Here is a 26,807-nt window from a genome sequence, read left to right on the forward strand (position 1 = left end):
ATAACACCTGTTGTTAAAAGACCTCAGAGACAAGTAAAATGTTGGGAGTGCAGTGAATATGGTTTAAAGTGTCCTCTCCGGATGTGTATTGTTTGCACACTTTGCTTTAACTTATGGTTGAGAGTAACTAAGAGGGAAGAGAAGGAGAGACAATTGATTTGTTGGTTTTGCTATGGTTATGTATTTAGCTGGCTAACTATAGAACGCATTGCTAGTGATTTTTTGAGATACCTTTGAGACTGGGAGACGGGACCCTTCCAGCAACAACTGGATTAACAGAGAACTTAGATCAATTGGTTCTTGCTATATTGGCTGTAGCACAAATAAGAGAACGAGCAATTAATGGCCTTATAGACCAGTGTCTTATAATCAATAGTTGTTGTGGAGAAGAAGTCTATATACCACATCATAGGCACATTCCAGGGGCATATTGGTGCTGCGAGTGTGCCTATTGGAGGCGGCGACTTAATGAACTCCCCGCCCTTGAAGCAGAAAATAATTGGTAAAATCCTATTGTGGTTGGCACATCCCAGAGATTTTGGAAAATACAGGTTTATGGTGTTTCAGCCTAACCTTTTCCCTGCTCTTTTAATTTTAATTATCTTTTCTTAACCAGCCTGAACTGGGAAATGGCATTTAAAAGGGGAAAAGCAAGCTCTGTGGGGCTATGGGTACCAAGGAAACTAAAACCACCAGTGACTAGATCCCGGGATATTACCTTTGCTACTGAGAAGACTGGCATCTCGGCCCTTGGTTGCAACCCAAGGGGCCTTGAGAATGGTAGAAAGGTAGATTTCCTGAGGATTATTTTCACTGTGTTTATTATGGTACCCTGGACAGTTGGCCAAAGCCAGAAAGCCACACTGGACAGAGTTCAAGAAATGAAAGGATCGGCAATGAAAAAGCAAACAGAGAAAAACCAAGTCCCAGCAATTTCAACATTTGTGACTATTGCAATCACCCTGTTTGGATTAGGGACAAAATAGAATCTGTGTTAGTTCTGCCTGCTACAATTGCAGCAGCTTTATAGATGTTTGTGTTAAAAAGGGAAAGATGTATTGGGTAAGGAAAAATTTGGAATACCATGAACGAGCTCCTTATCCCCATGGCGATCAGATTTGCCCTCAATACGAAAGATTCTTTTGTTTTGAAAGCGATGATAATGGAGATGATCCAAGTATAGGCATAGGAGGCCAGGAAATAAGAGAAAAATTAAAAGAGAACAGGAAAGAAGAAAAGGAACCAAAGGGGAATAGAGGAAAGAACAGGAGAAAAAAGAGTCAAAAGAACTGGCCGAATTGTATAAACAACTAAAACAGCACTACAAAGATTGAGACCTGCCAGCCTCAAAAAGAATCCGCTTGTGGGATTGATGCAAGAGATTGCCGCAGAATTGGGATTATCCAAATGTTGGATTTATGGGGGTCTAAAAATGTCTGAAACATGGCTGTGGAAAGGTGAGAGCTTAGCTCCAGAGCAATTTTTAAAATGGAACCACACCCAAATTTCTGGAACATTGAAGAGACCTGAAAGATAGATTTTAAGCCATCAAGTAATTGGAACCACTTGTATAACCTGAGAAGGAAAGAAATGTAATAAAATAGTGCAGCATACTCCTGTTAAGTCCACATTAGTAGTCAATACAGATAATGGTTCAAAAGTTTGGTGACCTGAAATTCCTGATGGATATGGGGGACCAATAAAAGAAATAAACTGTGAGTGGGATGATCAAATTGATTTATGCTGGTACAGAAGTCCTGGAGCTAACCCCTACCAATCCATCAGCAGCCTGAGGTCTTATTGGGAACAGCCAGAGAAAACTGATAAGAAATGGAAAGCCCCATAGGGGATATATCAGATTTGTGGGCAACGAGCATACAGTGAGTTACCTCAAAAATGGGGAGGAACCTCTACCTTAGGAGTAATACAACCCTCCTTCTTTGTTCTACTGAGGTCTAGGAACAATACGTTAGGAACTCCATTGTATGAAACCCTGCAGCGGAAGAAAAGAGATTTGAATTTCAATTTTCCAACAGCAGGAGGGAACCAAAAATGGGGAGAGGACAAATGGCCTGCAGAAAGAATTATAGCATATTATGACCCAGCAACATGGGCTCAGGATGGGCCATGGGGATATAGGACCCCAATTTACCTGTTGAACTGATTGATAAGGCTCCAAGCAGTAGTGGAAGTGGTGTCAAATCACACCTCCGGTGCCCTAAAATTGCTGGCCAGGCAATATTCACAAATGTGGGCGTTTGTGTACCAAAACAGGATTGCCCTAGACTATCTGTTAGCAGAAGAAGGAGGAGTTTCTGGGAGATTTAATGAATCTGAGTGCTGCATAGAAATTGATGATTATGGAGAAGCTATCACCGAACATGCGGAGGAAATTAAAAGGGTGGCTCATGTGCCAGTACAAATGTAGAATTCAATCTTGAAAGCAGATTGGTGAGATAACCTCTTTGGAGGTGTTTGGTGGAAAAAGTTAGGATTCACGTTGTTACGTTCAGCTTTGGGACTTTTGTTTCTGCCTTGTATGATTCCGTGTTTTAGTAGGCTAATTCACTTGTGATTCAAGGGATGCAGATTACAACAATGCCTCTAGATCCAGAATCAGCAGTGAAAGGAAAACCAAGATCTATAATGGTAGTAAGAGCTAAATCGACCAGTGTTAAAGAACAAGGAACCAATTAACTGTGGGCAGGACCTGGAGAGATTGAAATAACCCAGGAAATGCTAACCAAATTTGAAAAAGAGTGTGAAAAACTAAAGGCAGCGAGAGAAATGCTAGAAAAGTTTAAAGTTGAAATGAGACAACAAGAAAATCCAAATTCTGAAGAATATAAAGGATATCAGGGCACAGTTTTTTGATAAAGCACAAATCAATGATGAAGAAGAGAAATGGGGGATTTGTGATAAATAAGTATGATTCGTGCTGACAAAATTAAAACAGTAATCAATATTCATACAGTAATTAATATTTGGAAATAATAACACATTTAAAACGTGTCATGCCAAGAAAGAAAGGGAGAGGAGGGGTTCGACCCCCCTCTTTCCTGCAGATGTTCAAAGCAGGAAAAAGCAAGAGATATCAGGTACTAAAAATTAAGAGAAAGAAAGGAAAATCTGGTTGGGTCCCAGGAAAATGCCAGCTATAAGAGATTTATTGCTTTGAAGCTTAAATATAATATTATGTTCATTTTGGCTTGCATTATGCTAGCATAGTGCACATGCGTAACCCAAAAATGAATCAAAAGACATCAAAGAAGAGGACAGCCTTCATCCAAAGATGACCCCCAAAAAGGGGTGCGACCACCAAAAGAATGGTGGAGCATGCGTGGTAAAGGTGGTGATGAGGGTGAAGGTAGAAGTGTGATGAATCAAAAACGGGAGGAGATGCCATTGGCATATGGCATAGAAGAGGAGAATCTTCACTTGGCAAGCTTGTTCGTGAGGTGGCAAGGGTCCAAGAACCTTGCAACCCGTACCCCACGGTTATCTTTTGCTTATGCACTATTATTGGAATCAAATGATCCCTTATTTTTAATCAAATTATACTGTCAATATTTCAAGTGTATCCAATTTTATATATTTTCTAAACTATTCAATTAGATTTGCTAATACCTCTAATATTGTTGGGTTTTTCTGATGATGGGGTAATTGGGCAAACATAACAATGAGCACAAAGCCTTTATTTCTGCAAGCTTAGGGATGCTGGGGGGATCTTTGCACCATCAGGCCGAGGTACAACTCTCTGGATCCTCCAAAGGAACAGAGCCAGCCTCCTTGAGTGGGAGAAGGTGCGGCCTCAGTTGCAGCCCCGGGTGCCTCCTGTGGGCCAGGGCACGGCCCTGGCTGTAAATGTGTTGGGCTGCAGCACAGGGCCAGGGCGGAGCTCAGCAGCCTCATCAGAGCCCAGGGCCACGGCCCTTCCCTGCCGGGGCCCGAGCCTGGCCCGGCCCGGCCCGGCCTGAGCAGCCCGGCCTGGCCCCAGGGGATGGGCTCCGCCTGTCCGCTGTGCCCGCAGGCCGGGCCCAAGGCTTTGCAAGAGGCTTTCTCCCAGCTTTGCAGAACCTCAGCCAAGTGACACTTTGCTGTGCTGAGAAGAGTAAAAAACCCCCTCAAATGTAACTTCGCTGCACACCTCATGAGGGATCCCTGCACACCTTAGGAGTGGCCATCAATACTCCTTTGTGATTCATGAGGGATCCCTGCACCCCTCAGTAGGGACCCGAAAATATCACTGTGTCTCATGAGGGATCCCTTCACCCCTCAGCAGGGACCCCAAAATATCACTGTGTGCCTCATGAGGGACCCCTTCACCTCTGAGCACAGACCCCAAAATATCACATTGTGTCTCATGAGGTTCAGGCCCAGATCATCCCCCAGAAGACAATGTGCCCTCAGCCCAGGAACGCTCAGCATGGGCTCCCCCAGCCCTCAGGGCCCCACCGCTGGTCACAGCAGCCCCTGCCTGGCTCCTGCCTGACCGCACCGTGGGCATCCACGGCTGCTCCTGGCCATGGAGCTCAGCCTGTGCTTCCGCTGGGTGGGCTTTGCACATGCTACCACCTGGACAGAGCTGTGACAACTCCATTTCTTTATTAAAACATCAAATGTGGGCCAAGTCCTGCCCTGGTAGACAGGGGCTGGCCAACTTCAGTGCTGGCCAGGGAACAGGACCATGGGGCTCAGGGGAAGAGGGTATCGTTTGGGAGGGGTGGGTTTTGGGAAGGGTTCATGACGGTGCTGCAGCCACAGAAGAGGGGGCAGATGTGGAGAATTGGGATAAGAGGTCGGAAGAACTTTGCCTGAGTTGTTAGGCTCTTCTTCTGACAATGAACAGGAGCACCTGTGGAGAGAGGAGGTGGCTGAGGCCCCAGCTGCCAGTGGCACACAGGGAGCCTCCTGCACAGCAGGGCCCAGAGCTGGCAAGGCTCCCCAGCATGGCTGGAGCTGCTGGCACAGCTTGGCCCAGCTGCACAGCTGTCCCTCAAGGCCCCGGCGAGCAGGGCACGGCTCTGGGCAGGCTCCCTGACCAGGAGCGGGCCCCAGAGCGCCTCTGCCTTTCAAGGGCAATCTCGTCCCTGCTCTTTCTCCTCCCCACCGTGCTTTGCCTCTGCCCTGTGCCCCTGGGGCTGCTCTTGGCCAGGCAGCCTCAGTGGGAGCCAGCACTGGCTGCAGCCACAGCGGGCCCCCCAGGACAAGGCCCAGCAATTAAGAGGCCAATGAAAGCACTGGGCAGCAGCAGAACCCTCATCAGAGTTCTTTGGACAACCATGGACTGGCCACAACGCCACAGTAGCCTCACTGGGAATGTTCCCTGACTATGAGCAGTCTTTAAAGGAAGCTGTTTGAGGTAGAGAATCACAAAACACTCACGATTTTCTCTTCCAGCAATACCAGATTGCTGCACAGCAAATCAACAGGCAAAGTGCTGCACCAGACACAATGGCCATCAACTTCACCAAACAAGGTTTTTCCCAGCAGAAAACTCTTCTCCAGGTGTTGTCAGCACGTGTTGAGTTGCCGGCTACATCTGTGGGAGCAATGGGGAGTGTGAGCCAGTGCTGTGCTGCACTGCTGAGCTGGCAGCACAGTGGATACAGCTAGGACGTTCTCACTCCCTGTTTCCCCCTGAGCTGGGGCCTGCAGGCACCTTGCTGCCCCTTGGCACACGACTGCTCAGTACCCGAACCTCTGAGCCTGCATGCCATAATTCCTCTGTGCTGTGCCCTTCTGCCCCAGGCAATACTTGTCAAAGGCATGGAAAAAGACAAGAAAAATGCCCAGGGTTTTAGAGCTGCACCAGGGCCCTCCCTCCTGCAAACAGCTGCCTCTCTGCATCTACCCAGAGACTGGGAAATCGCAGGGGATCTCAGGCCTGTGGTGCAGTTTGGGCTGCCTGTCAGCAGATGCCAAATGCCTTCCTGCAGAGGCTGGGGAGAAGCTGCAGCCAGGCCAGGCTGGCAAACAGCCCTGCAGGGCGTGGAAGCAGCAGCGGGGCAGCGAGGCTGCCATGGATCCCTTCCCGCTGTGCCGGGCACGGCGTGTCCAGATGTGCAGCCAAAGCCCCCGGCTGCTGAGCCCCAGGACAAGGCTGAGAGAAATGCACCCACCATGCTGGCTGTCCACATCACTCCGTTTTTTTTCTGGATGTTGGGATTCCTTCAGGGACTCACTCACTCCTCCAGGTTTGCTCTTCCTTCTCAGGGGACCTTAAGAGAAATATTTCCATTTCCCATGAATGGATCCCACAAAAGCAGGGCTCAGCCCTAGCGTCAGCAGGGACACCTGTTTCTGTCCTGTCACCTGCAGTGATGCCTGCTGGCCGAGCTTTGGGCTCTGAGCTGGCAGCTCTCCCAAGGGAAAGGCCTTGACCTACCGTCACCATCTCTCCGTGGCCCAGTAATGGGTATGGGCTGGGAATCCAGATCAACGTCATCAACAGGATCATCGTCATCATCAGGATCATCTTCGTCATCAGGTTCATCTGCAAAGAAAGGCAGGACAGAACAGCTCCTGTGACACTGATGAAGATTCTCCTTCAGGCCCAAGTGGCAGTGAGGGCACCTGGGTGATTGGTGCCCTCCAAGGCACTCCCTCAGCTCTGCCTTCCACTCAGGAGCAGGGCCAGGGGGACCTTGTGCCTGCAGTGGCCCCACACTGGGATGGAAGGAGCCCCTCGCGGGGCAGTTGGGGCAGAAAGGACTCCCTGGAGCTGCCAGCAGCTCCAAATCCAGCCCCAGGCAGGGCCAGGGCTTGGGAGTGGCAGCAGGAGCAGCTCAGGCTCCCTGGGGCTGGCAAAGGAGCTGAGAAAGGCTCAGCCCTGGGGCACAGCCCTGGGTCTGGCCCCTTCCCTCTCTGCCCTTTTCTGTAGCTGCACAGAGCACACAGAAGGACACACTGGCATTGCACACTAGAGGAGGATGGAGAGATAAATACTCCTTCCTCCCACTGACAGCGATACAGTGGGACCAGTGTTGGGCACAAGAGGTGAAATTTGAAGGCCAGGATTTCCAGAATCCATCAAGCTTCAGAGGAGAGGATCTTTAGGGAAATGATGCTCTAACATTACTTGGACAATGATTACTCTGTTAGGAAAGGATTGCTGATAGCCTACCTTCACCAAGCTCCAACATCCCTATGCCATGCTTTGCCACCATTCCCAAATGATGCAAGTCAGGATCCCAGTCTAGAAAGGAGCACAGATGGGAACCGTTCCATGCTGTGCTGGGATCCCCTTCTGTAGGGAACCCAGCACTGGAAGGGAGTCAGGTAATGCTCTGTGCCAGGAGTGCCAAGCAGCAGAGAGGGCAGCTCAAGCCTCAGCAGGGCTCAGGCCCAAAGGCACAGCAATTACCTCCTGTGGCTGTTCCTGGCATCTCCTCCCTTCCTGCAGCAGAGGCTGGCAATGAGCCCCTGCTTCCTCCAGGAAACTGAGCCTTCGGCAAATCCTCTTCTTCCATCTCTGCAGAAAGGAAAAGGGACAGCTGGATCAGGTGGGGCTGTTCCCCAATGGGAAGGTGGCATCTGCAGGAAGCAATGCATGCCCAAGTAATGGATAAGATGCAGAAGAAAGATCAGGTTACTGGGGCGTTGCAGCTGGTGTTCTCTGTCAGCAGATGCCCAATGCCTTCCTGCAGAGGCTGGGGAGAAGCTGCAGCCAGGCCAGGCTGACAAACAGCCCTGCAGGGCGTGGAAGCAGCAGCAGGGCAGCAAGGCTGCCATGGATCCCTTCCTGCTGTGCCGGGCACGGAGTGTCCAGAGCCCCAGGACAAGGCTGAGGGAATGCACCCACCATGGCGTCTTTCCAGGCCACTCAGGAACCTGGCCATGGGTCTGGACACCTCTAGAGACTTTCTGTCTCCTCCAGGCTTGTTCCTCCCTCTCAGAGGACCTTAAGAGAAGTGTTTGCATGTCAGAAGAGTGGACCCCACAGAAGCAGGGCTCTGCCCATGGGGTCAGCAGGGACACAGTACTCACCCCTGTGATGGGAGCTGGGCTTGTGAGCAGCAACCCAGAAAGGAGCCTGAAAAGTCCTCCCTGCAGACACTCCTGTAACACAACAGCCACAGAAGCTTCTGTCACCTGGTTCCAGCCAGGTTGTCAATGATTATCCTCTGAGGGGAACATTGACAACATACCTGCAGGAGGCTTATGAGGTTGGAAATCCTCATGGAGCCAAGCTGCTGGAGAAACCTTCCTAGCAAGCTCATCTAGAGAGAAGCAATAACCCAAACCCATTTCCATGGTGTCCTGGGATCCCCCCTCTGCTTTTGGGACCTGGGCACTGCAAGGTGGTAGGGTAAGGCTGTGGGAGCCAGATATGAATGGACAATCCAGAGCTGAACAGGGGCCTGGGGAGCTCTGGGCTGGCTCCTGGTCATTCTGCACCCTCTTTACAGGCCTGGGACACATCCCTGGAGAGGAAAGAGGGCCAGCCCAGGGCCTGTGGGGGCTGTCTCCCTCCCCCAGAGGAAACCCTCCCTAAAGGCCTGGGGAAAACCATCCCCAGCGCTTCCCGGGGAGCAGGGAGCGCTGTCCCGGGAAAGGGGAGCCAGGCTGCCGGCTCACCTGCTCGCCGCGCTTGCAGCGGAGCAGCCTGGGCAGCCCTGGCAGGCAGGGCCACGGCCAGGAGGAGCAGGAGGAAGAGGCGCAGAGCAAGGGCCATGCTGCCTTGCCCTCTGCCAGTCCCGCAGCTCTTGCTGCCACCGCTGTCCTGACACCGCTGTCCCAATGTCAGCACCACTGCTGCCACCGCCGCTGCTGCTGCTGCAACAGTTGTGCTCAAGCACTGACTGCTCGCTCCTTGTGCTGCTGTGCAACCACGGGGCTCTGGCACCTCTGTGACCTCAGAGCCTGCTGTGACCTCATGGCTGGGGCAGGATTGCATTGGAATGGATCTCAAGAGGTACCCTTCCAGCGAGGAGAGCCTGTCCCGCCTTGTGTCTATTTGCAATCTAGATTTTCTTTAAAAGAAGTGAGATACATGATATTGGAAAAGTGGAACATTTCCTGGCTCTACATACAACAGCAATGCCAAACCCAAAATTCCACTCATGTTGGCGATTCCAGCTATTGCAGGCAGCAGCAGCCCTGCCATGCTAACACTGAGTCCCTGCTCTGTGCTGTGCAGCCCTTTGTCCCATATTTTAAAAGTGAAGAACTTGATGTGAAAGCTTACAAAAATAATGTAACACAGGACATCATGGTAGTTGCACACTTCAGGGGACACCCAAACCCACAGCACAACTTATAGGTGTCCTCAGCCACCCTAAACTCCCCCTGTGTGCCTCACAGGAGACCCCCAAGTCCTGCTCAATTTACAGATGCCTCTGCACAATTTGGGACATTCATTAAATTCCATGCACAACTTCTTGGTATCCCCAGTCCCCTGCACAGCACAGAGGTGACCCAAAGCCCCTGCATGCCTTTAGAGGGACCCAAACATAACACTCAGGGAGCAGCACCAGTGCTGAGCCATCTTCTGTGTGTGTGTGTTCACCATGTGTCCCTGGGTGAACAGATGAGGCCTGGGGGGCAAATCCCCACTCTGCTCATAAGAGATGCAGGGCTGCCACAGGCCCAGTGTCTGTCGGGCTCTGAGCTCATCCCTCAGGCTATGAAGGACTTCCTTCAGAGTCCAGCCTCTTTCCATTATTCTCAAGGCAAGCACATCCCGATGGCTTCCCTCTTTTCCTGGGCTTGCCACTGGAGGAGGCCCAGGCCCAGATGATGCCAGGGAAGGAAATGTGCCCTCAGCCCAGGGACGCTCAGCATGGGCTCCCCCCAGCCCTGGGGACCCCGCCGCTGGTCACAGCAGCCCCTGCCTGGCTCCTGCCTGCCCACACCGTGGGCATCCACGGCTGCTCCTGGGCACGGAGCTGAGCCAGTGCTGCTGCCGGCTGGGCTTTGCTGCTGCTGCCACCCGGACACTGGGGTGACAACTCCATCTCTTTATTGCAGGAGAAGAGCTCATTTGGGAAGTGCTGCAGTGCCCGATTTCTTCAGCCTGACTAGCTGCCAATTCTAACACCCAGAGTGGGCCGCCCCCAGAAAACTGTCAGCTCTGGGGTTTGGCTGTAAGGCACAGCTGCTTTACAGCACAGGTGGACTGCGCTGGGGTAGAGACAAGGAACAGGGAGAGCTCTTCTGGATGTTTGTTCCCTGCAGAGTCAGCGACAGAAAGACACTGAATTAAAGCCGTACACCAATTTCCAAACTGGGGAGGTCCCTGGGCTGGATACAGTCCAGTTGGGAGAAACTGAGGGTGGAACACAAGGCGGGGAATACATTGTTTAAACCAATAGGGGATTACAGGGGAGGAGGACAACTTAAAAAAACCAATAGGGTTTCAAAGGATACCAAATTGATAGGGAAGTTTCTAGAGAAAGGGGTAGGCTTGGGGAGGGATTGACATTGAATGGGAGGAGGAACAGTGAACAAAAGTGCAGGTCTTTGGGGAAATGGACAACTAGGGAAAAAACCAGCAATATACAGGGGGGAATTGAGCAACCCATTGGCAATAAAATATGGTATAACAATACCAAAAAAGGGGGTGTTATAAAACTGACTACTAGGACCGAATTACAATCAAAAACATGCACCGCAACAGGGAAGCTCTCAATCAGGGCTCTGTTGAGCACTTCCAAATCTTTTCCTGGCATCAACAGAAGGTCAAACTTGCCCTTATCCCAAGCAAACAGAGTGTTCCCCAACAGCACCCCATTCTGAGGTCCTCTGAGAAATGTGTATTTTATGATTGGCTTTTTGCAAATATAGCAGCCACAGGACGGCTGAGAAAGAATTTATTGCTCTCCTATCAGAATTAACTAATTTCTTCCTGCCTCGCTAAGCTCTCAAGAAGCTGGTTAGGACTAAGAGGGAGAAGTTGAGGATGACCAGACAGAATCCTGTGTTTGAATGGAATTTATGCATCATGTATGAGATGCATTAATATGCAACAGGTTATTGTTTCCAAGGGTTAATCCTCTGTTCAAGTGTGTCCTTTTTCGGGCTTATGCTTCCCAGAAAATAGGTACCCAGATGTCCGTAACTCTATCTTTCTATTGTCTCCTAATCCAGATTTTCCAAAATTTTTATCATTCTAATGATATTGCAATTTTTATAAATATTTTATTATTAATAAAATTTTAACATTTTAAAATCAAGTGATTGACATTTTTCACACCTCTTCTGGGAATCAGGAACACGTGTGGTGGGGCCGGCTGCACCTGTGGGAGCAATGGGGAGCGTCAGCCCGTGCTGTGCTGCGCTGCTGAGCTGGCAGCACGGTGGATGCGGGCAGGACGTTCTCCGTTTCCCCCAGAGCTGGGCCCTGCAGGCACCTTGCCGCCCCTTGGCACAGGCTGTGCCACCCAACAATGCCCAGCAGGCCGGGAGGAGAGCCCGGGGGCAGCGCAGCTGCTTGGGCAGTGGCTGCTTGGAGGGACACGGGCCAAAGCCATCCCTGAGCAGCCACTGCCAGCCCTGGCCCTCCCTGCCCCGTGACAGCTCCCCCAGCCCCAGGGCACAGAGTCAGGCCCTGTCAGGACCCAGTGCAGCCCCTGCCCAGTCGGGAGCCGAGGCTGGCTCTGGCCCTGGGCTCGCAGCAGGGCTCCCGCTCGGGGCTGCTCCTGTGCCTTGGGCCTCTGGGCACTCAGGGCCAGCTCCGGAGCAGCTGCAGCGGGAGGGACGTTGCTGCACGAGTCTCCTTTCCCCGGGGCTGTAAACGAGCTCCAGAGGCCTCCAAGCCTCCAGAGGTGCCTCCAGCTTTGGCTGGTGCTGGGCCATGCAAGGGCAGGACCTGGTGGAAAGAGGTGCCGCCACACAGCCCTGCTAAATGGCTGACAGTGGCAGAGCAATTACCTCCTGTGCCTGTGCCCATGTCTGGAATCTCCTCCTTTCCTGCAGCAGGGGCTGCCAGTCGGCCTCTGCTTGCTTGGGGAAACACTGCCTTCTGTCCTGCCTTTTGCTCCATCACTTGAAAAAGAAAAAGTTCAGCTGGATCAGATGGAACAATTTCTGATTTCTTTTGGTGGCATCTTTAGGACATCATGCTTATCAAAAATAGGGATAAGATTCAAAATCCATCTGGCCTTTTGGGGCTAGGCCACGGCCCACCTTCCTCCAAATAGCTGCCAGGCCTGAGCAGAAGGTGTGAGGGGATCAGGCCGGGCGAGGGCACACATGTGCATGGCTCTGTCCTGGCACCTGCAGCGATGCCCCCCTGGCTGAGCTTTGGGCTCTGAGCTGGCAGCTCTCCCAGGGAAAGGCCTTAACCTACCCTCACCATGTCCCAGAGGCTCAATCCTGAACGTGGGTTGGGAAGCCAGATCACCTTCACCAACAGGTTCAGCTGCAAAGGAAGGCAGGACAGAACAGCTCCCGTGACACTGCAGGAGATCCTCAGGCTGCAGGAAAGGCTCAGCCCCGGGGCACAGCCCTGGGCCCGGCCCCTTCCCTCTCTGCTCTTCTCCGTGGCAGCACAGAGCACACAGAAGAACACACTGACATTGCACACAGAAGAAGGATGGACAGCTAAATGCTCCTTCCTCCCACTGACAGTCATCCTGTGGGATCCCTCAGGGCTCCAGAAGGGAGCAGGGCAAAGTTTCCCAAACTGAACAACCTTTAGAGGAACTTAAATGAAATGCCATATGAGTGAGCTGTTGCCACATAGACATTGATTATTCTGTCAGGAAAGGTACGTTGAGAACTTGTCCCCAGCATCTGACAACATCTTCAAACCACCATTTACCAGCATTTCCAAATAACCCAAGTCATGATCCCAATCTAGAAGGGAGCAGAGATGCTTCAGAACCATTTCCATGATGTGCTGGGATCCCTTTCTGACTTGGGGAATTGGGCAATGCAAGGGGGTGGGGTAAGGCTGTGGGAGCCTGTGGCTCCTGATCACTCTCCAGACACTTTGCAGTCCCTGTGCAACATCCCTGGAGGGGCAGCTGGAGCAGCCCAGGGCCCTGGGGGTCTCTCTCTGCCACACAGGAAACCCTCACTAAATGCTCGGGGAAATCTGCAGTGCCACAGCTATTGTTCCCAACCTCTGTCCCGCCCTCCTGTTTGCCAACCTGCACAAGGAACAGCTTCCCCAGCCCAAGGGCACATAGCCAGGCTCTGTCAGGACCCAGTGGAGCCTTGCTCTGCCCCTCTGCCCTTTCCCCACCATGGGCACCCCGTGCAGCCGCTCCCAGGTTTCAGGACGTGTCTCCCACGGAGGGAGCCCAGCAGGACAGCTCAGTACCCGAGTGCCCTGAGCCTGCTGGGGACAATTCCTCTGGGCTGTGCCCGTCTTGTCCGGGCTGTGCCCGCAGTGCCAAGCAGCAGAGAGGGCAGCTCAAGCCTCAGCAGGGCTCAGGCCCAGAGGCACAGCAATTACCTCCTGTGGCTGTGCCTGGCATCGTCTCCCTTCCTGCAGGAAATGCCGCCTTCCACAGAGCCTCTCTGTCCATCCCTTGAGAAAGGAAAAGGCTTGGTGGGATCAGATACAAACATTGCACATCCAGGTGGTGGCCTCTTCAGGAGGCAATACTTGTCCACAACATGGATAAGAATCAGGAAAATCCTGATCCCCACAGGCTGTTGGGGCTTCCTACGACCCTCCCTCTGCAAAGCAGCCACACCTCAGGATGTGCTCAGACCCCGGGAAAATGCAGTGGATCCATGGTGCAGTTTGGGCTCTCTGTCAGTTGATGCCCAATGCCTTCCTGCAGAGGCTGGGGAGAAGCTGCAGCCAGGCCAGGCTGGCAAACAGCCCTGCAGGGCGTGGAAGCAGCAGCGGGGCAGCGAGGCTGCCATGGATCCCTTCCCGCTGTGCCGGGCACGGCGTGTCCAGATGTGCAGCCAAAGCCCCCGGCTGCTGAGCCCCAGGACGAGGCTGAGGGAAATACTCTCATCATTCCCTTTGTGCAGTTCTGTCACGATTTGATTAAGGATGGTATTTGGCTCATCATTTGGCCCTGTGACTTTCTTCTTCCCTCTCAGAGGACCTTAAGAGAAAGTGGTTCCATTTCCTATGAATGGATCCCTCAGAAGAAGGGCTCAACCTGTGGCGTCAGCAGGGACACACTACTCACCCTTGCGATGAGAGCCTGGCTTCGGTGAAGGAACCAGCAAAGGAACAGGAAAAGTCCTCCCTGCAGACGCATCTGTAACACAACAGCCATAGAAGCTTCTGTAACCAGGTTCCTGCCAGGTTGTCAACAATTATTCCGTGGTGGGACAATGAGAACAAACCTGCACGAGGCTCCAAAGGCTTCAAAACTTTCTTCAGCCAATCTAATGGAGAAATCTTCCTAGCAAGCTCATCTAGAACAGAGCAGAGATGAGAACATTTTTCATGGCATGCTGGGATCCCCGTCTGCCTCTGGGAAATGGGCACTGCAAGGGGTTCGAGTAAGGTTGTGGGAGCCAGATGTCAATGGACAAGGCCAAAGCTGCACAGGGGCCTGGGGAGCTCTGGGCAGGCTCCTGGTCACTCTGCACCCTCTTTCCATGCCCTGTGCAACATCCCTGGTGGGGCGGCTGAAGCAGCCCAAGGCCCTGTGGGCTCTCACTCCCACAGCTGCAACTCTTGCTAAAGCCCTGGGGAAAGCTGCAGCAGGCAGTCCCTCAGCTGTCCCCCTGTCCCTCTGACTCTCCTGCCCTTTCTCTTGCCTTTCCCACCTTCTTCTATCTCTCCATCTCTCTTTGCCTTGGGACCCCTTCCCCATCCCAAGGGCACATGGCCAAGCCCTTTCAAGACCCAGTGGAGCCTTGCTCTGCCCCTCTGCCCTTTCCCCACCATGGGCACCCCGTGCAGCCGCTCCCAGGTTTGGGGACGTGTCTCCCACGGAGGGAGCCCAGCAGGACAGCTCAGTACCCGAGTGCCCTGAGCCTGCTCGGGACAATTCCTCTGGGCTGTGCCCGTCTTGTCTGGGCTGTGCCCGCAGTGCCAAGCAGCAGAGAGGGCAGCTCAAGCCTCAGCAGGGCTCAGGCCCAGAGGCACAGCAATTACCTCCTGTGGCTGTGCCTGGCATCGCCTCCCTTCCTGCAGCAGAAGCTGCCAATGAGCCACTGCTTCCTCCAGGAAACTGAGCCTTCATCACAGCCTCTCCATCTGCTTCTGGAGAAAGGATGAGGTACAGCTGGGTCAGGTGGGGCTGTTCCCCTTTGAGGATGGGGAAGCTTCAGGCGGCAATGCTTGTCACAGACATGGTTAAGAAGCAAGAAATCCCTATAAAATTTTTAGTGAGGCCAAGGCCCTCTACTCCAAACAGCTGCCCCTTCTGATTTGACTGGCGACAGGGAAATCGCAGGTGGTCTGAGGTCCGTGCTCCTGTTTGGTCTGCCTGTCAGCTGATGCCCAATGCCTTCCTGCAGAGGCTGGGGAGAAGCTGCAGCCAGGCCAGGCTGGCAAACAGCCCTGCAGGACGTGGAAGCAGCAGCGGGGCAGTGAGGCTGCCATGGATCCCTTCCCACTGTGCCGGGCACGGCGTGTCCAGATGTGCAGCCAGAGCGCCCGGCTGCTGAGCCCCAGGACAAGGCTGAGGGAAATGGGCCCACCAAGCTGTGTCTCCAGGTCACTCAGCATCTGGTCCAGAAGTTCAGGAGGCTTCAAGGATTTATTTTCTCCTTTAGCTTGGGTCTTTCTTTTTGGAAGACCTTAACAGAAAGTAGTTCCATTTCCCAGGAATGGATGCCACAAAAGCAGGGCTCAGCCTGTGGTGGGGTCAGGAGGGACACACTACTCACCCCTGTGATGGGAGCTGGGCTTGTGTGCAGCATCCAGCCCAGGAGTTGGAAAATTCTGCTCTGCAGACACACATGTAGCTCAACAGCCACAGAAGCTTCTGTCCCCTGGTTCTTGCCAGGTTGTCAGTCATTGTTCTATGGAAAAACATAGATATCTTACCTGTGGGAGGTTCCACTGGATCCAAACTATCTTCCAGCCAAGGTTCCAGAAAAACATTTCCAGCATCCCGATCTAGAAGGGAGCACAGATCAGAACCATTTCCATGGTAGCAAGTGACAGCATGAGAGGACACAGTCTTAAACTGTGCCAAGGGAAATATACATTGGATATTAGGAAAAAGTTTTTTACAGAAAGGGTCATAAAGTACTGGAATGGTTTGCCCAGGGAGGAGTGGAGTCATCATCCCTGGATGTGTCTTAAAAAAACTGGAAGTGGCACCTGGTGTCATGGTGTATTTGAGGTGTTAGGGCTGGGTTGGACTTGATGGTCTCTTGCAACCCAGTGATTCTGTGATTCATGGTGTGCTGGGATCCCCTTCTGCCTCTGGGAACAGGGCACTGCAAGGGGGTTGGTTAAGGCTATGGGAGCCAGGTGTGAATGGACAAGGCCAAACTGCACATGGGCCTGGGGAGCTCTGGGCTGGCTCCTGATCACTCTGCACTCTCTTTGCAGGCCCTGTGACACATCCCTGGAGAGGAAACTGGGGCTGCCCAGGGCCCTGGGGGCTCTCTCCCTCCCCCAGAGGAAACCCTCCCTCAAGGCCAGGGGAAAAGCATCCCCAGCGCTTCCCGGGGAGCAGGGAGCGCTGTCCCGGGAAAGGGGAGCCAGGCTGCCGGCTCACCTGCTCGCCGCGCTTGCAGCGGAGCAGCCTGGGCAGCCCTGGCAGGCAGGGCCACGGCCAGGAGGAGCAGGAGGAAGAGGCGCAGAGCAAGGGCCATGCTGCCTTGCCCTCTGCCAGTCCCGCAGCTCTTGCTGCCACCGCTGTCCTGACACCGCTGTCCCAATGTCAGCACCACTGCTGCCACCGCCGCTGCTGCTGCCTCAACAGTTGTGCTCAAGCACTGACTGCTCGCTCCTTGTGCTGCTGTGCAACCACCGGGTCTGGGACATCTGTGACCTCAGAGCCTGCTGTGACCTCAGCGTGCTGTGACCCCTGAGCCTGCTGTGACCTCATGGCCTCAGCTGTACCCCCAGAGTGTACCCCCATCTGTACCAATGGGCTGCCCTGATTGTAAATGTTTTGCTTCATCCATTGCTCAGCAAAACTTTCTGTTTTTCCAGCTTCCATTGCTGGTCGGTCAGGCTGTGTGTCTGAAGATGCTCTTGATTGTTGCAGTTTGAATTTATTTTATTGATTCCTGTTTAAGTGGTTCATGGTTTACCCGTGGGTTTTACCCTCCCTCAAAGCTGTCCCTCATGCCATTCCCCGCCCCTTGTTCCAGCTCTTTCCCTGCCTGCCACGGCACCCCAACCCCTTGGTTCCCGAAGGAGCCTTCGGGCCAATCTCTGACTGCAACTGCCCTTTGGAATTCCCCTATTCCGGAGGCCCCGTGGGCCCATGTGAGCCATCCTCTCCACCCTCCTACCGCAATGGGCCCCAGACACTTGACTAATCCCCTCCCTGCTCCCCTGAGGATTCCCTATTGCTCAGCTGTTTGTATGCACCCCCTGACTTGTATCTGTATAAACCCCTTGCGCAATAAATCTAGGGGCTTTTTATCCTATTTCTTTCACCTGGAATACACTCTTCCTTGTGGAACCTCAGAGGGCCTCCTCCTTTCTCCTCTGCCTGGTCCCTGTCATGGCTGGTGTCTGGCACAGTAGAGCAAGTGGCTCTAAAGGTTCTGCCTCTGGGAAATCCCTATCCTGAGGCAGTTCCCTACTCCTGCGGTGGTGCCGGAGTTCTGAGAGTTTGCCCGGGTTCCAACAGTCTAGTCACTAATCCCCCAAGCCTGGTTTAGGGCAAATTTGTTAAAGAATCTGCAAAGGAGGGCCCCTCCAGAAAGCAAAACCCACACGGCCCCTTCCCGCAACCGGTTTGGGAAAACATTCCTCAGACAGAGGTGGAAAGAACCTGTTTATTTCAGGCACAGCACCCGCCAGCACACAAAATGAACAATACCCGATGACACCGCTCTGGGAAAGATGACAAAATCAGAAAGTCTCTTTCGGGGGTGGTTGCTGTTCTCAGTCCCTCCGGCACTGGGGCAGCTGCTGCAGGCCAAAACGGTGCAAATCCTCAGTGTTCCCAGGTCCCAGTCTGGAGCAGGTTTGAGATGGTGGAAGAAAAGGAGAGGAGAAACAGTCCAGGAAGGAATTTGAACTGTTTAGCTAGAGCTAGCTAATAAGCAGAGGCCAAAGCAGAGCAGAAGCGAGAGCAGAAAAGAGAGCAAGCAAAGCAGCAAGCTGAAAGCAGGAAGTAAGAACAGCCTTGTGTACTGCCCCTCTCTTTGTCCCTGATAAGAGAAACCCAAACAGAACTTCCACTCTTCAGAGCCGGTCTTAAAGGCACACAACAGATGAATGGGGATACAAGCATCATAACGTCACCCCAGGACATTCCACCCCTTATCCCCATATCATCAACATACTACAACACATCATGCGTTATTCATACAAAATTTCCATCTGTTCCCCCAAAATGTACAAGCAATACCCATCATGCCTTCATCACATCCCCACACTGGACCACTGAATCCAGGCCCTATATTACAGAGCTGCAGGATTCCCCCTTTTCATTTTAGTCACTTAAAGCTCCATCTATCACTTGCTCAGACCTTGAACACTTACACATTTCCTTCTCCATCGTCCACTTGCCCAGACCTTCAACACTTACACATTTGCTTCTATCTCATGTCTGTATGGTTTAATGTACAGACAATGGCAGTAACATTCAATGAACAGTGATATTGCACATCATTCTTACCCGACAATCAGGTCTCCTTGAGGTACACATCGTGTTGTTCCATCTCTTTGCATTATCTACCATGTGCAACCTGGTCCCTGAGCAAAGACAACCCCATGAATGTGTTTGTCTGTACTCGAGGCAGAATTGATCCACACAGTCTTCCCTAACAAACCTCTGATATATACCACTGGGACTTTGTCTCCTTCTATTATATTCAGGGACTCAGACTGGGCAGGACCTGGTCAGGTGGTGGAACCTCGGGTGTTAACTAACCAGGTGGCCTTTGCTAAATGTTGCTCCTGTTTTTGAAAGATCCCCCACCCAAAGCTTTCAACTGGGTTTTTAGTAGTCCATTGTACCTCTCCACTTTGCCTGCAGCTGGTGCATGGTAGGGGATATGGTACACCCACTCAATGCCATGTTCCCTAGCCCAGGTGTTGATAAGGCTGTTCTTGAAATGAGCCCTGTTGTCTTACTCAATCCTCTCAGGGGTACCATGTCTCCACAGGACTTGCTTTTCAAGGCCCAGGATGGTGTTCCGGGCTGTAGCATGAGACACAGGGTAGGTTTCCAACCATCCAGTGGTGGCTTCCACCATGGTCAGCACGTAGCGTTTTCCCTGGCGTGTCTGGGGCAGTGCGATGGAGTCAATCTGCCAGGCCTCCCCATACTTGTACTTGGACCACCGCTCACCGTACCAGAGGGGCTTCACTCGCTTGGCCTGCTTGATGGCAGCACACGTCTCACAGTCATGGATAACCTGAGAAATACTGTCCATGGTTAGATCCACTCCTCGGTCTCGTGCCCACTTATAGGTGGCATCTCTACCCTGGTGGCCTGAGGCATCATGGGCCCATCTAGCTAGGAATAACTCTCCCTTATGTTCCCAATCTAGGTCTATTTTGGACACCCATATCTTTGCAGCCTGCTCATTGTTTTGGTGCTCCTCATTGGCCCTACTCTTGGGTACGTGGGCATGTACATGGCGGACTTTCAAAGGTAGCCTCCCTACCCTGGTAGCAATGTCTTTCCACTCATCAGCAGCCCAAATTGGTTTCCCTCTACGTTGCCAGTTAGCCTTTTTCCACCTCTCCAGCCATCCCCACAGAGCATTGGCTACCATCCATGAATCAGTGTAGAGGTAGAGCTTTGGCCACTTCTCTCTCTCAGCAATGTCTAGGGCCAGCTGAACAGCTTTGAGTTCAGCGAGTTGGCTTGATCCACCTTCTCCTTCGGTAGCTTGTGCAACCTGTTGTGTGGGGCTCCATACGGCTGCTTTCCACTTCCGGTTCATCCCTACGATGCGACAGGAACCATCAGTGAAAAGAGCGTAGCGTGTTTCCTCTGGGGGCACTTGGTTATAGGGAGGAGCCTCTTCAGCACGTGTCACTGGTTCTTGCTCCTCTTCATCTGTGACACCAAAATTCTCACCTTTGGGCCAATTTGTAATTACCTCCAAAATCCCAGGGCGATTCAGTTTACCTATACGGGCGCGCTGAGTGATGAGAGCAATCCACTTGCTCCATGTAGCACTGGTGGCATGGTGAGTGGAAGGAAACTTGCCTTTGAGCATCCACCCCAGCACTGGTAGTCAGGGTGCCAGGAGGAGTTGTGCTTCAGTGCCTATTACCTCCGAGGCACCCTGGACTCCTTCATAGGCAGCCAAGATTTCCTTCTCTGTTGGAGTGTAGTTGGCTTCAGACCCTCTGTAGCTTTGACTCCAAAATCCCAGTGGTCGACCCCGAGTCTCCTCAGGCACCTTCTGCCAAAGGCTCCAGGACAAGCCATGGTTCCCAGCTGCAGAGTAGAGCATGTTCTTTACCTCTGGTCCTGTCCTGACTGGGCCAAGGGCTACTGCATGAGCAATCTCCTGCTTGATCTGTGCAAAGGCTTGTTGCTGCTCAGGGCCCCACTGGAAATTGTTCTTCTTGCAGGTGACCAGGTAAAGAGGGCTCCCGATCTGACGGTACTCAGGAATATGCATCCTCCAAAAACCTATTGCACCCAGGAAAGCTTGTGTCTCTTTCTTATTGGTGGGTGGAGACATTGCTGTGATCTTGTTGGTGACATCTGTAGGAATCTGATGCCGTCCATCTTGCCACTTCACTCCCAGGAATTGAATCTCATGAGCTGGTCCCTTTACTTTGCTCTTTTTAATGGCGAAAGCAGCTCCCAGCAGGATCTGGATGATTTTCTCCCCCTTCTCAAACACTTCCGCAGCTGTGTTCCCCCACACAATGATGTCATCAATATGTTGCAGATGTTCTGGAGCCTCACCCTTTTCCAGTGCAGCCTGGATCAGTCCATGGCAGATGGTGGGGCTGTGCTTCCACCCCTGGGGCAGTCGGTTCCAGGTGTACTGCACTCCCCTCCAGGTGAAGGCAAACTGAGGCCTGCATTCTGCTGCCAGAGGAATGGAGAAAAATGCATTGGCGATGTCTATAGTGGAGTACCACCTTGCTGCCTGGGACTCCAGCTCATACTGGAGCTCTAATATGTCTGGCACAGCAGCACTCAGTGGTGGAGTCACTTCATTCAATGCACGGTAGTCCACAGTCAATCTCCATTCTCTTTCAGATTTTCGCACAGGCCAAATGGAGCTGTTGAAGGGTGACTGGGTCTTGCTGACCACCCCTTGGCTCTCCAGCTCAGGGATCTTTTTGTGGATGGGGATCACAGCATCTCGAGTGGTCCTATACTGTCGTCGATGCACTATGGAAGTGGCAATTGGCACTCGTTGCTCTTCTCCCATCAGGCATCCTACTGCAGATGGATTCTCAGACAACCCAGGCAAGGTGTTCAATTGCTGGATGCCCTCTGTCTCTACAGCAGCTATTCCAAATGCCCATCTGAGTCCCTCTGGGTCTTTGAAGTACCCATTCGAAGGTAGTCTATGCCCAAAATACATGGGGCCTCTGGGCCAGTCACAATAGGATGCTTCTTCCACTCATTTCCTGTTAGGCTCACATCAGCTTCCACCTCAGTGAAATCCTGGCATCCCCCTGCCACACCAGCAATAGAAACAGACTCTGTCCCCACATGTCTTGATGGGATTAATGTGCATGGCGCACCAGTATCAACCAAAGCTTTGTACTCCTGTGGTTCCGATGTGCCAGGCCAACGAATCCACACAGACCAGAAAACACAATTTTCTCTGGCCTCTACCTGGCTAGAGGCAGGGCCCCTCTAAGCCTGGTTATCCTTCTTTCTCTGGGCGTAGATTTTGGATGTTCCTTCGAGGGGATCAGACATGTCATTATCATCATACCCGGCCGTTCGGCTACAGGCAACTGGAGCTGCTTTCCTTCTGGTGGCTTCCTTCAGTTCACGCACCCGTCGTGCCAGAACAGCGGTAGGTTTCCTATGCCACCTTCTCATGTTTTCCCCACAATCACACAGGTAAAACCACAGCTCAGCTCGTGGGGTGTACCTTCTCTCACCATCTGGGAAACGTCTGCCTTGGAGACCAGAACCTCGGATCTGTACTGCTGAAATTTGGAGAAGGTCTTCTTTAATCTCCTCTCTAAGCTTCTTATGATTCTCCTCTATCTTATCCTCTAAGTTCTGCAGAAGTGTTTCTACCGCTGCGATTCTGGCATGTGTCGGGCCATGCACAGCATCTGCATATGCTCGGAGCTTCCTTGCCATGTCAAGCACAGTCTCATCCCTCTCATCCCTCTTCATGATGGCTAAGGCAGAAGCATATTCATGTGGCCCAAGTCGTACAAGTTTTCGCCACATCGCAGACGTGCATGGTACTAAGTCTGGGTTCCTAGTTGTTACATCATCTGAGAAGATACTCTCTGCCACTGCCATTTCTCTCAGGCGTTGGATCCCTTGCTCTATGGTCTTCCACTGAGTTTGCTGCATATAGAGATCGTCTGCGCACAGGTATCTTTCTGCTACACTTCTGTCGTGGGGTGACAGCCTTTATCCCAATATCGTGTGTGTTGTATGGAGTCCCACTCGATGGGTTGCAGAGGCTACTGAAGGAGAGGGTGAATCCAGTCAATTTGCTGAAATCAAAGCTGTTCAACTGGCCCTAGGTATTGCAGAGAGAGAGAAGTGGCCAAGGCTCTATTTGTATACCGATTCTTGGATGGTAGCCAACGCTCTATGGGGATGGCTGATGAGATGGAAAGAGGCCAACTGGCAGCGCAGAGGAAAACCAATTTGGGCTGCGGAAGAGTGGAAAGATATCGCTACTCGGTTAGAGAAGTTACCTGTGAAGGTTCGCCACGTAGATGCCCGTGTCCCCAGAAGTAGAGCTAATGAAGAGCAGCAAAACAACCAGCAAGTACATCAGGCTGCAAAGATAGGGGAGTTGAAGATAGATCTCGACTGGGAGCATAAGGGAGAGATATTCTTAGCACGATGGGCCCATGATGCCTCAGGCCACCAGGGTAGAGATGCCACCTATGGGTGGGCACGAGACCGAGGGGTGGATCTAACCATGGACAGTATCTCTCAGGTTATCCGTGACTGTGAGACGTGCGCTGCCATTAAGCAGGCCAAGCGGGTGAAGCCCCTCTGGTATGGGGGGCGGTGGTCTAAGTACAAATACGGGGAGGCCTGGCAGATTGATTACATCACACTGCCTCAAACCCGCCAAGGCAAGCGCTATGTACTAACCATGGTGGAAGCCACCACGGGATGGTTGGAAACCTACCCTGTGTCTCATGCTACAGCCCGTAACACTATCGTGGGCCTTGAAAAGCAGGTCCTTTGGAGGCATGGTACTCCCGAGAGAATTGAGTCGGATAATGGGACTCATTTTAAAAACAACCTTATTAATACTTGGGCTAGGGAACATGGCATCGAGTGGGTATACCATATCCCCTATCATGCACCAGCTGCAGGGAATGTGGAAAGGTACAATGGATTGTTAAAAACCACCTTAAAAGCATTGGGTGGGAGTCTTTAAAAAACTGGGAGCAGCATTTGGCAAAGGCTACCTGGTTAGTTAACACTCGAGGTTCCACCAACTGAGCGGGTCCTGCTCAGTCTGAGCTCCTTAATATAGTAGATGGGCATAAAGCCCCAGTGGCCCATGTCAGAGGTTTGTTGGGAAAGACAGTATGGATCAACCCTGCCTGGAGTACAGACAAACCCATCCGTGGGATTGTCTTTGCTCAAGGACCAGGTTATACATGGTGGATAATGCAGAAAGATGGAACAACACGGTGTGTACCTCAGGGAGACCTGATTGTGGGATGAGACTCATATATGAATGTCATTGTTTGTTGAATGTGAGACAGAAGGAAACTGTAAGTATCAAAGGTCTGAGCAAGTAAGATGAGAGGAATGTGTAAGTGTCAAAGGTGTGAGTAAGTGAAATGAAAGTTTTTTATTGTATGTTCACGATATGGGATAAGGGGTGGAGTGTCGTGGGGTGACAGCCTTTATCCCAATATCGTGTGTTGTGTCTGGCAGCTGTGCCTTTTCTCTCTTCCCCCACCCCGCCCCCCCGGCTGTCTTGCCGTGGCAGGGCGGGGAGGGAGGAGGGAGTGTGACCGGGGCACTTTCGCTTTTGGCTTCTGGCTGCTTGGCTTGGCTTGCCACTTCCTTGCTTGCTTGCTTGCTTGCTTGCTCCTGCCTCGGCCCCTAGTTGATAGGTTTTTTTGCTGCTTTCTGCTTTCTGCGCTGTTTTTTTTTTTCTTTTCTTTTGTTCCCTCTTTCTTACCCTCCCCTGAAGATACTGGACCTGACCTGAGATGTCCAGGACCCCCGTAGTCTGAGAGATAAGCTCAACACCCTCCACAACACTGCCTGGTTTCTTTTCTTTTCTTGTGTTGGGGAGTGTTCTTTTGTTACTTGTTAATAAATAGGTTTTTTTTCCACTTTGCTCCTCCAAGGAATTCCTTCCCGAACCCGGTATTGGGGGAGGGGTGGTTGGAGGTTTGTTTTTTTTGGGGGCTCCCTTTTGGAGATTTCCCCTAATTTGTCCTAAACCAGGACAACTTCTTAGGACCCATTCCCAGAGGCTGTGAGGGTTAGCCCCCCTCATCATTCCTTGGTCTATGGCAGGATCCTGTGACAGGGATCCCAAATGCCTGGCTTCAGTGCCATCCAGAATTGTAGCCTCGCCTGCAGCGTCCCAGAGACGGACCAGCCAACTAATTATGGATTCATCAGACCTTTGAGTGTAATCCTTCCGTAGGCCACGAAGGTCCTTCAGGGAATAAGACTCAATATTTGCATCTGATCTTGCACCTGCTGCTTTGACTCCTGATTTTATGTCAGGAGGCATTGAGGTTCCTTCTCCTTCATCATCATCATCATCCACTGGTCGATGGGTCTTGTCCGTGCATTTCCCACTTCTAGTGCTGGTAGCAACAGCCATGGGTTTAGATGCTGGCTTTGAGCCTGGAGTGTTAGCTGCAGCCTGAGTCACCGGGATAGTTGCTGATTTATCTCCCTGCCCCCTGCCTCTGTCTGCTGCCCGACAGTATCTAGCAGTGTGCGATAAGCATATGCCAGGGCCCAGCTCACTGCAATGACCTTCCTCTCCTTAGGCTCATCCTGGTACTTCTCTTTCAGATATTTGCCCACCTCAGCTGGGTTCTGAATTTGTTCATGGGGAAAATCCCAGACTATAGGGTCAGAGAATTCCTTCAGGATTTGGCCCATATCCTCCCATTTCCCACACCACTTAGGATTTTCCACACCGGGGTTTACTCCTGAGTCAGGGGTCTCATCAGCCCATCTAGAAATCTCAGCCCTCATTCCAGAGAAGCAGCAGGCTGTATAGAGGAAGGTTACCAGATTGAATACCAGAAAGATGGTTTCTTTGACATTGAGGGGAAACTGAACATCCTTCACCAGTGATGCAACAGATTCATAGGAGAAGGAAAGCAGAGGCTGAAAAACCTCATTCCCTGCTGCTCCTCCTGCAACAAACTGGATGCATAACCATAGCCATGAACCATTCATACCATTCATACCCAAGCATGTTTATAAACTTGTTGCACATCATTGCCACCAAGCCCAGCAGGATAGCTACTCTGGTCACTGCCCCTCTGATGTAAAAACTATCTATTAGGGACAATACTAAAGCTATTTCTGGATGAGAAAATAAACCTGGGGACCAGAGAGGTATTAAAATCTCAAAAAACCCTAGGGACCAGAAATGCATGCAAACCTTCACCCCAATAGACATTATGAACTCAAAAAGCATGGCTACTAGCTGACTTAAATGAACACAGAGTAATAGCAACAAAAATGCAGTCAAAACAGGGTTTTTCCACTCTCTCTCGAGCCCCACGTTGGGCGTCAATATTTTGTCCTGGTTTAGGGCAAATTTGTTAAAGAATCTGCAAAGGAGGGCCCCTCCAGAAAGCAAACGCACACAGCCCCTCCGCCCAACCGGTTTGGGTAAAAATTCCTCAGACAGAGGTGGAAAGAACCTGTTTATTTACCAGACACAGCACCCCCCAGCGCACAAAATTAACGATACCCGATGACACCGCTCTGGGAAAGATGACAAAATCAGAAAGTCTCTTTCGGGGGTGGTTGCTCTGTTCTCAGTCCCTCCGGCACTGGGGCAGCTGCTGCAGGCCAAAACGGTGCAAATCCTCGGAGTTCCCAGGTCCCAGTCCGGAGCAGGTTTGAGATGGTGGAAGAAAAGGAGAGGAGAAACAGTCCAGGAAGGCATTTGGACTGTTTAGCTAGAGCTAGCTAATAAGCAGAGGCCAAAGCAGAGCAGAAGCGAGAGCAGAAAAGAGAGCAAGCAAAGCAGCAAGCTGAAAGCAAGAAGTGAAAACAGCCATAAGTACTGCCCCTCTCTGTGTCCCTGATAAGAGAAACCCAAACAAAACTTCCACTCTTCAAAGCCAGTCTCAAAGGCACAGAACAGATGAATGGGGATACAAGCATCATAACGTCAGCCCAGGACATTCCAGCCCCGAATGTCCGTGCTTCAGGGCCTGCTCTGGTGCCCTGCCATCTCCCACACCACAGTGGGATTCACATACTGCAGCACAGAGTTAGGTTTGTGCAACAGTGAAATGGGTGTGCTCGGCAGCGTTGCTGGAGTTACATCCCTACAGATATAAAGAAAATGTGTGCGCCAAGCCAGGGCTTCAATAGGCACAGGAATTTTGGAAAGACAAGGGCACGGCAGCAGAGAACAATGTAAAA

This window comes from Melospiza melodia, chromosome 10, assembly GCF_035770615.1.
Source record: "Melospiza melodia melodia isolate bMelMel2 chromosome 10, bMelMel2.pri, whole genome shotgun sequence".
NCBI lineage: Eukaryota > Metazoa > Chordata > Aves > Passeriformes > Passerellidae > Melospiza > Melospiza melodia.